This window comes from Octodon degus, unplaced genomic scaffold (genome assembly GCF_000260255.1).
Source record: "Octodon degus isolate 3935 unplaced genomic scaffold, OctDeg1.0 scaffold00048, whole genome shotgun sequence".
In the NCBI taxonomy this organism is placed as follows: Eukaryota; Metazoa; Chordata; class Mammalia; order Rodentia; family Octodontidae; genus Octodon; species Octodon degus.
The window spans coordinates 7,293,773-7,302,615 of record NW_004524624.1 but is presented as its reverse complement, the minus strand read 5'-3'; the positions used below and the strand labels follow the sequence as shown (position 1 = coordinate 7,302,615).

Below are 8,843 nucleotides of genomic sequence, written 5' to 3'. Positions count from 1 at the left end.
CATGGGGTCTGCAAAGGAGAGTACAAAGGCAAAGTATATGGCTGGCTTTGACTGGGTTACACAATGCGTACCCTAGTGACCAGCTGTGCATCACAGTGACCACACATTTCTAAGAAACAGGCAAGTAGAACTGGAACAGGCACAGTTTCCTGGGCAACTGAAGTATCCTGGTGGGGGGAGGTGTTTTCTTCTCCCGCAATGGCTCATGTTGCTGACCTGATGGGACCGCCTCTGCCTGGTGCTGGGTGGATACCATCATGATGTGGACTTGGTCAATGCCTTCTTCTCCATCTCTGTTGCACCTGGAAGTCAGGAGCAATTTGTCTTCACCTGAAAGGGCAGGCAGTGGGGCTTCCAGGTGTTACAACAAGATATTTACACAGCTTGACTGGGCCATGGCCTGGTGGCCCAGTAGTTGGTCATCTGGGCCATGGTGCACTCTGTCATTTTTTCATTATATTTATGATATTATGTTGACCTCTGATTGCCTCAAGGCTTGGAAGCTGCTGTACAGAGTCTAGAGGCAGGTTTGCTGGCAAGGCAGTGCACTATCCATGAAGAAAAGGACCTGGCTTGCCTGACAAATTCTTGGGTGTTGTCTGGTCAGGTAAGATGAAAGTAATTCCCAACACCTTGGCTGATCGAATCCAGCCATATCCAGACCCATTACAGTTCTGCAATTATAGGCATATGTAGGCTTGCTAGGTTTCTGGTGGACATTTTTACATCCCCAAGCCACCCTGCTGCACCTCTTAGGCCAGATGACCAGAGAATGGATGGCAAAGGATTGGACAGGTACAGTGGAAGCCTGTTTTCAGGACTGAAAATGGGCTGTTGCACAAGTACAAGCTCTCTGGGTCAGGGACCTATGATTCCTTTTAAACTGAGTGTGAATGTTGCTGGGTTTAGCTGGAGTCTATGGCAACAGCAAGGTAAGTAGGAGCACCCTGCTGGATTTTGGTCACAGTTATGGAAAAGAGATCAAAGCCTGTATTCCCTGATTGAAAACCAGTTAGCAGCAGTGCCCACTGCTTTGGGTACCAGTGAGGAGATCATGGGGCAGAAGACAGTGGCAGTGTAGACTAGATACCGACTGAGGGTTGGGTGTGACATGGACATTCTGTCCCAGGAGTGGAGTGGCTCAGACCCCCACTCTCATGCACTGGAGGATGTACTTCCAAAAATAGGACTCTTTCTCATCCAGCTTGCTGGTGGCAGGTTGGCTACAGTTTTGGGAGCAGAGATGTACATGGCACAGGAAACTGTACTGAATGATGGTGTACATTCCGTAGGTCGTGGCACCTAACCCCTATGCAGAGGGAAAGAGGGTCCTCTGGCTGAGAGACCCAGTATCCTGATGGGCCCAGCCCCAACACAACTCCACAGTGGAAGGCAGATGCTGTGCAAACCATCATAGAAGTCCACTGGTTCGAAACCAGAACAGGAAGATGGAGACAATGGGCAGAGCTGCGGGCAGTGTGGCTACTTGTGAAGAAGGTCCCCTACCTGTTTGCACAGACAGTTGGGCTTTCTTGAGGGGGCTGATGTTCTTTCTGCCTGTCAGTTTGGGCAGCCCAGGATCGACAGGTAGGGCACTGACCCTTGTGGGTCGCTGGCTCATGGTGAGACTCATGGGAGCATGGCCTAAGGACTGGCCATGTAGTTTACCATGTTTGAGGACATAAGCCCCTCTTCTTGCAAGGGGATGACCTAGCAGATGCCTTGACAACAGTAGCCACTCTCCATGGAATGTCTTCTGCATTGGAATCTTCGATCCATAAATACTGAGACACCTATTGCCCCATACCCTGCAAACAGTAGCAGAGCAGTAATACCTGGACTTGACTCCTGCTAAGTCAAAGGCTGTAGGGAAGATTTGATGGGGTACCAATTTGACCTCTGGAAAAGGAGGCAACCCACACAGAGTGGCACTATACTGTGAGCACACACTACTCAACGGCAGGTGATTATATCAGGCCCCTCGCTCTTTCATGGGGTCAGAGACATTGTCCAACACATTCACCTACCCCATTAGCTCTGCTGATCAGGCCCATAGCTTTAGGGCATTATAATGGTTGATAGCTGCATGCGGGATGACACCAGGACTGGTAGCTTACCAGGAAACCCATTTTACAGGAGCTCAGGTGCAAAAATGGGCCAGAGTCAAAGTCAGATGCATTTCCACGAGCCCAGCAGCCACAGGCTGCTGATCTGGTTGAAAGATTCAAGGGACCCCTAAAAACCAAACTGACTTTCTTGGCACCAAAGTTTGCAAGGTGAGTGTGGGTCTTGCTTTAGGTTGGTCCTTATGTCTCAGTGACCTGCCCCAAAATACAGGTGACATCCCCTTGATCGCTTCCTGAAAGCACAGCTGGTTCATCTCTTCATCTAACCCACAAAGCAAAGGCCTAAGGTAACCCAAGGGCCCTTAATCCTCTTTGCATTAGAACCAGTAGGGCCAACATACTGTTATGAATTGTTTTGGGATGATTGACAGATCCCCCAGTAGAGAACTGAGTGTTTCTCTTGGACCCTGGGCGAACAACTTAAACATGCTCTGAAAGTGTAGCCCCAGACTTCTTTTCTGACCTCGGTGTGCACTCAGCCCAGTGTTGGAGCCACCATTCTAAAAGTCAGTGATGTTGTGGCTGCCAGGCCAAGCCCCCTTTGTGAGTGTAGGGGGGGCTTAGACCTTGCCCTGACTCCTTTTTCCACAATAGTGATAGAAACCCAGGTTTCCTATTCTAAACCAGCTGGTAAACTGATTCCAGACACAATCCCATCCCAGGGTACATGTGACCTGCATCTTCATAGAAGAGCAGGATCTCCCTATAATGGTTTCTCCTTCTGTCCTCTGGTCCAGATAAGTCATGTTACTGCATTGTCTCCTGGACACACACATTTGCCCATGGACACCAACTATCACATTGTTGGGTGTGTGCTAAACTCAGACACAGCCAAGAGCTGACACTGCTGAGGGCCTCTCATGGATAACTGCACCAGCAACACTGCTCAGTTGGACTGACTGGTAGCAGTAAAATGTGTTTTGACCAGGCCACCATAACACTGTTCTAGAAGAACACAACCACCCTACAGTGACTGGGACCTGTTCTGTCCAATGGCTACGGGTGGATGATGGGAAATCCAACAACATTGTTAGATGTAGCCTTGCTTTGTACTGAATAGGCTAAAGGTATCAGTAGGAAACTGAACTGCAGGTGGATATCCATGATCTGTGTAACTTGATGTTAGTGGTAAATGACACAAATACTTGTTTGGGCAGCATATGGTCATTGCTACGGTCCGACCAATGGGCCCACTGCAGAAGCCTTATGGGTCTGTGGTGGCACAGGTTGGCTGTACCTACCTGCACACTGGAGAGATGCTCCTGTGAAGTTCACTATCAGAGCCACCCTTGCATACACACCTTACAATTGGGATTCTGTGTGCCACAGGTAGCTCTGTCCAAGTAGGTGGCCTGGTGGTTTTATTAATGGCCTTGACGATGCCAGGAGCAGGGACCATAGACCTGGCCCTTCAGGTTGAAGCCTTTCCTCAGCACATGGCCCAGGCCATGAATGTTACACATGAGGCTCTGTTGTTGCTCATGGGCCAGACTCCTCGAACGAGGAAGGTGGTTCTCCAGAACTGCATGGATCTCTGTCTGCTGACTGCAGTGCTGACTCGTGCCGTCTTGCATGTAGAATGCCACTTTCTGTCCCTGGCCACCAGATGCAGGTGCAAGAGGCCTTGCAGAAAATGAATATGGAGGTGTCTGCCTTCCACATTTTACAGCAAGACCCCCCTCACCAAGTGTTGGGAATCTCTGGGATCCACCTGGTTCTAGGCAGCCTTAAGCTACACTATGGTGACAATGGGATCAGTAGTGCTCTGCTCCTCCCTTTAAAGTTGTGTAAGGGTCATAACTATAGTCTGCTCATGAAGAGTAACAGTTGCCTGTCCTTGATGGGGTAAGAGGTGAGGGACACTGTGAATTGCTTCCAAGTCAGTTGTCTGAGGCTGCATAAGGATGGGACTCCACTCTCTGGTGCAGGCACAAAGTGGACTGTGATTATATAATCATTGCTTAGCATTGGACAACCACGAATGTATACTGTTAAACCAGTACACGAGAATGCAAATATGGGCTAATGGTATATATCAATGAAAACAATATAGATGTAGCTACTTTTGCTGCTGCCTGACTTTTGAACTAATATCTGCCCTGCCTGTGCAGGATTGTGATGCCCCCTGCCTAAGCTGTTACCCAGAATTGCTTCACTTTTCTAGGTCTCTTTTTGTTTCAAATGAATTTTATTATTGCTTTCTCTAACTCTATGAGATATGCTCTTGGAATTTTTATTGCAATTGCATTTAATCTGTAAAACAGTTTTGGGAATATGAATCTATCACTATACTGATTCTTGCTACCTGAGAGCAAGTAATATCTTTCCATTTTCTGTTATCCCCTTCACTCTTCTTTTTCAGAGTGGTGTAGTTTTCAATACAAGCTATTGCTTCTTTTACTCCTTTCTTAGACTGACACCTAGGTATTTCTTTTTGGGGGGAATGCTATAGTGAAAGGTGTTGCTTCCCTAATTTTTCACAGTAAGTTTATTTCTTGAGTATAAGAAGGCTATTGATTTTTGAGTATTGACTTTGTATGCAGTTATGCTACTGAATTTAGTTATCAAACCTAGACATCTTTTGATGGAATTTCTGGAGTCCTCTGCTTACAGCATCACGTCATCTGCAAGGTCTCACTATGTAATGCAGGTTTGCCTTGAACTCACTAATGTAGCCCAGGCTGGCCTCAAATTCAGAACTCACGGGGATCCTCCTGGCTCAGCCTCCAGAGTTCTGGGATTACAAGGATGTGAAGCTCTCCAGTCCCTTTATAAAGCACACACCAGCCAGTCTGGGTAGGACTTCCTGATTGTTGTGTACGTCTGTGCTGACCTGAGCACATGATGTCCATCTTGACATCATGTCTCGGTAGCACCCACTTTCTTAGCTCTACATCCCCAGAAATGGTTGACTGTATAGATGTTCAGCAGAGGGCATCATAAACCATGCTCTCAGCCTGACTTTTCTCTCTCTTTCTCCATCCATGTGCCCAGCTCCCTTATATTCATGAATGAGTCCCGTCTGTCACCTTTGCTTCCCCACTGAATGTCCACCTTCATGTCCAACCCCTATATCCCCAGGCTGATCCTGCCCTTGGGCCTGGTGCTGAGGGCTGTCCCCTTCCCATTTCACCAAGAAGACAGACCAGGCCCTGCTGATTGTACAAATTTATGTTGTGGGATCACCCTGCCCCAGTTCCTCTACCACTTGCACAAGTCCAGTGACACAGAACACTCCCACACACATTTCAGCAAATTAAATTTATTACTTATACACTGGCAAGAAGGAACAATAGAAGCCTAGAATTTCTGCCAAGCTGATATTTCTTCCAGTTTCTTTCCAGTTTTAGGAAAATTCTCCAGGGCACCTGGAATCTCACCACACAGGACCCTGTAAATGGACTACTTTAAGTTTCAACTTCTTACAGAGTCTACTCCCTCTTCCAATAGTCATACCATTTGCCTTCAGCTTTCTCTCTTACCCCACATCAAGCCATGTCCAGATGGGCAGGATCCCTCTCCATTCTTCAGCCTAACCCCAGGCCCCACACTATAATATTCCACGAGGCAGAACACATGACCCATGAGTAGGGTCTTGAGCTCCTCCAGGGACAGCAGCTCTACACCCCCTTCATGGGCCATATGCTCGTGACGACAGTGAATCATTTCTTCTTCTGATGTATGGAGAAGTTGGGAGAGTGGGGAATCTGGAGACAACAGCACCCATCTGAGCCAGTCCAAAGCCAAGTGGACACTTCCTTCTGGAATCTTCTGCCCTGCACTCCAAATCCAGTCATGAACACACTCAGACATCCATTTATCTAGTCACCCAGCAAATATTTCCCTGGCACTTGCAGTGTGCCAGGCTCTCTTCTGGGCAATGTGAATACCAGCTTACAGGGTAGGGATGAGTGAGGGCACAGGGAGTCACACACTAGCACCATGCCCTGTGGACCCTGACTGAGTGGCACCGTCAGGACATTCTGGGCACCTGGAAAGTTCACCTTCTGCTGGGAGAGCTGAAGAAGCCTTCCTCAGTGAGGGGACAGTTGAGTGAAGACAAGAAAAATTTTGTGCTGCAGGCAAGAACGAAGGACCAGGTACTCCAGGCAAACATGGCAGTGACAAAGTCCTGAAGCCTGAGGAGCTAGAAGACTGTTGCCTACTCAGGGAGCAGACCCACTGGGAGCACCACCAGCAGTTAGAGGACCTATGGCGAGAGAGGCCACGTGGAGACAGAAGCTGAGGCTCCTAGAGCTGCAGCCTTGCCCTGTACACAGAAAGAACCAAACAGGGTGTTCAGTGAGTCGGGTGATGGGCCGGAGTGGAAGGAAAAGCAGGAGGACAACTCTGTCCACCAGGAAACACCCAGCGCACTGTGGAAATGACTGTGCTCTGAAGCGCACCAACCTGCAGTTTGCCCTCCCAGGGAGACAGACGCTGAGGCCACCTGGGCCCTTCAGCGGCAGCGAATGCCTCTCCCCCATCGCACACTGGCACAGGCCTTTGCTCCAGCCCTTTGCTCAAGTCAGAAAATGAGACAGGTAGAGACGGGGGCGTGGTGCAGCCCTGGGCACTGGCAGGTGTGGTGAGTTCCAGTGAATTCTCAGTGGTCCCTTCTACCTAGTTCAGTCTCAGAAGATACACAGCTCTCCTCAGAGAGCCTGAACAAGCTGATATTGGAATGTTCCTGAAAGGAGCACCAGAGGCAAGGATTAACCAGGGCCCCCTGAAGGCTTAACAGAAAATAGAGAGCAAGCAGGTGCTGGGGGTGGGGCTCGGTTGCAGAAGGCTCGCATGCTGTGGGCTGTGGTCCAATGTCTAGCTCCAGTAAACAATGGCGGTAATGAGAAGAGCAGCTGAAACACTAAGGAGAACAACAAAAAGAAGTTTAAGCCAGTATCATTCTTTTTAAATTAGTATATGTTGCTCATACAGAACATTTACATTTGTTTCAGGAGATTTGCATATCTATGTCTAAGTCTATATTTTCTGTATATTTTTCTACATTTATATCATCTATTGTCTTGATCGTTTTCAGTCCCTTTGCCCACCCCCTCTCCCTTCCTCTAATCATCTTTTCCATCTCCACTAAGTCTACCGTTGTGTCTCCTGACATCTCCCCTTTGTTTAACTTTTATTTCTTATCTTATCTTCTCAATTTTTTGTACATGTAAGAGAACCAGAACTTCTGGAGGACGTGCTTTGTGAATGTCTTTACAAGGTCGAAAAACACCATGGAGGATGCTGATCAGCGTGCCTTTAAAGTAAGGCAAGATCGTAAAAATACTATGCGGTGTCCTTGTCTACCTTACTGACTGGATGTGGGACTGTGTCACTTTTAGGTCTTGGCTGAAGTCAAAAAATCATGAAATTTCAATGTTTTCAATCAATTCTGGACATTGAGACATCACAACAGTGAGACTGAAGACCAGAAAGTCCTTCCTGAACTGCTTAAGAAAGTGGCAAGAAAGATGGGATACCTGACAGAGTGTGGATTGGGGGGGGGATGGGGTGGCAAAATTTTGTTCACTGTAATAAATATTTTACCTTTAAATATTCACAAAACTTTCATTAAACCACATATACCATATTTACTTTCTCTGTTCAATGGTTGAAGGCAGTTTAGGCCACTTCCAAAGCTTAGAGTTTGTCAGTTGCACTGCTATAAGTACACACATGTATGTTTCTCTATAACATGATTATTTAACTCTTTTAGGAATTTATCACAGAAGGCTATGTTACCCTAACATCTTTTCCAGTTCGCCTGCATCAACCCAATATAACAATTTTCTCAACAAACAAGTGGTTCATCAACACATTTTCCTGTTTCTAAACTAAAAATATAGTTTGAATTTTTAAAAAGTGAAACTTCCCTTTGCATAGCCAGAGAGCACTGGACTAAATACTTATGATTCAGCAGTCATTCCTCTAAGAAATTATCAAAAAATAATCCAACAGGTATTTAAAGCAATAATCAGGAAAATACATACCATTGCATTAACTATAATCAAGAAACGATAGCGAGGTTAAAGCCTTAAAATCATGTCATGAAAGGCATCAGTACACCATGATTCACTTTTCGGCAACTGATGGATAACGGTCTATGTCTTGAACTCCATCTCTGTAATAAAGTCATTCATAAAACTCCATCTGATCTATGGCTGCTGGTGCAGGCAGGTGAGATGGGTTGTATCCTGTTCACTCCACCTTATGCTCAGTCTAGGAAGACACCCTTACCACAAATGCCAACCTAAGAACTGTGCCTTTCACAGATCTCTGACAACTACTCTCTTACTTAATGTTATGCCATAGAGATCTCACATCTTAATCAATACTAATTGAATTTAGTTTATTTTTGGTACAGGGTCTCGCTATGCAGCTCAGACTCGTAGTGATCTTCCTGTCTCAGCCTCCCAGGACTAGAATTACAGGCATGCGCCACCATGCCTGGTTTTGGGGTCCAACACTGCATGCAGTACCAGGGATTGAACTCTGGTCCTTGAGGTTACCAGGCAGATGCTTATGCCACTGAGCTATCTCCCTAACCCCTGCTAGCTGAATTTTTAATAAGCACATAATAATTGCTTGCATATATCAAAATGTGTTTAATTAATCCATTATTGGTAAACACTTTAGTTGCCTTTAGTTTATGCATTTTACTATGAGAATTTTACTTAAAACTGTATTTTTGGTTCGGCGGCCGCAGTGCACATG

At 46.6% G+C, this 8,843-nt stretch overlaps 1 pseudogene across 1 annotated transcript in view; it reads left to right on the top strand.

Annotated features, from left to right (window-relative positions):
• Positions 1 to 6,440: 6,440 nt before the first annotated feature.
• LOC101591520 overlaps positions 6,441 to 8,843 on the top strand; it is a 15,110-nt pseudogene continuing 12,707 nt past the window's right edge. Inside the window, exon 1 of the transcript XR_001117121.1 lies at positions 6,441 to 6,653. The product of XR_001117121.1 is annotated as a spindlin-1 pseudogene (transcript). The remainder of the gene's footprint in view (positions 6,654 to 8,843) is intronic.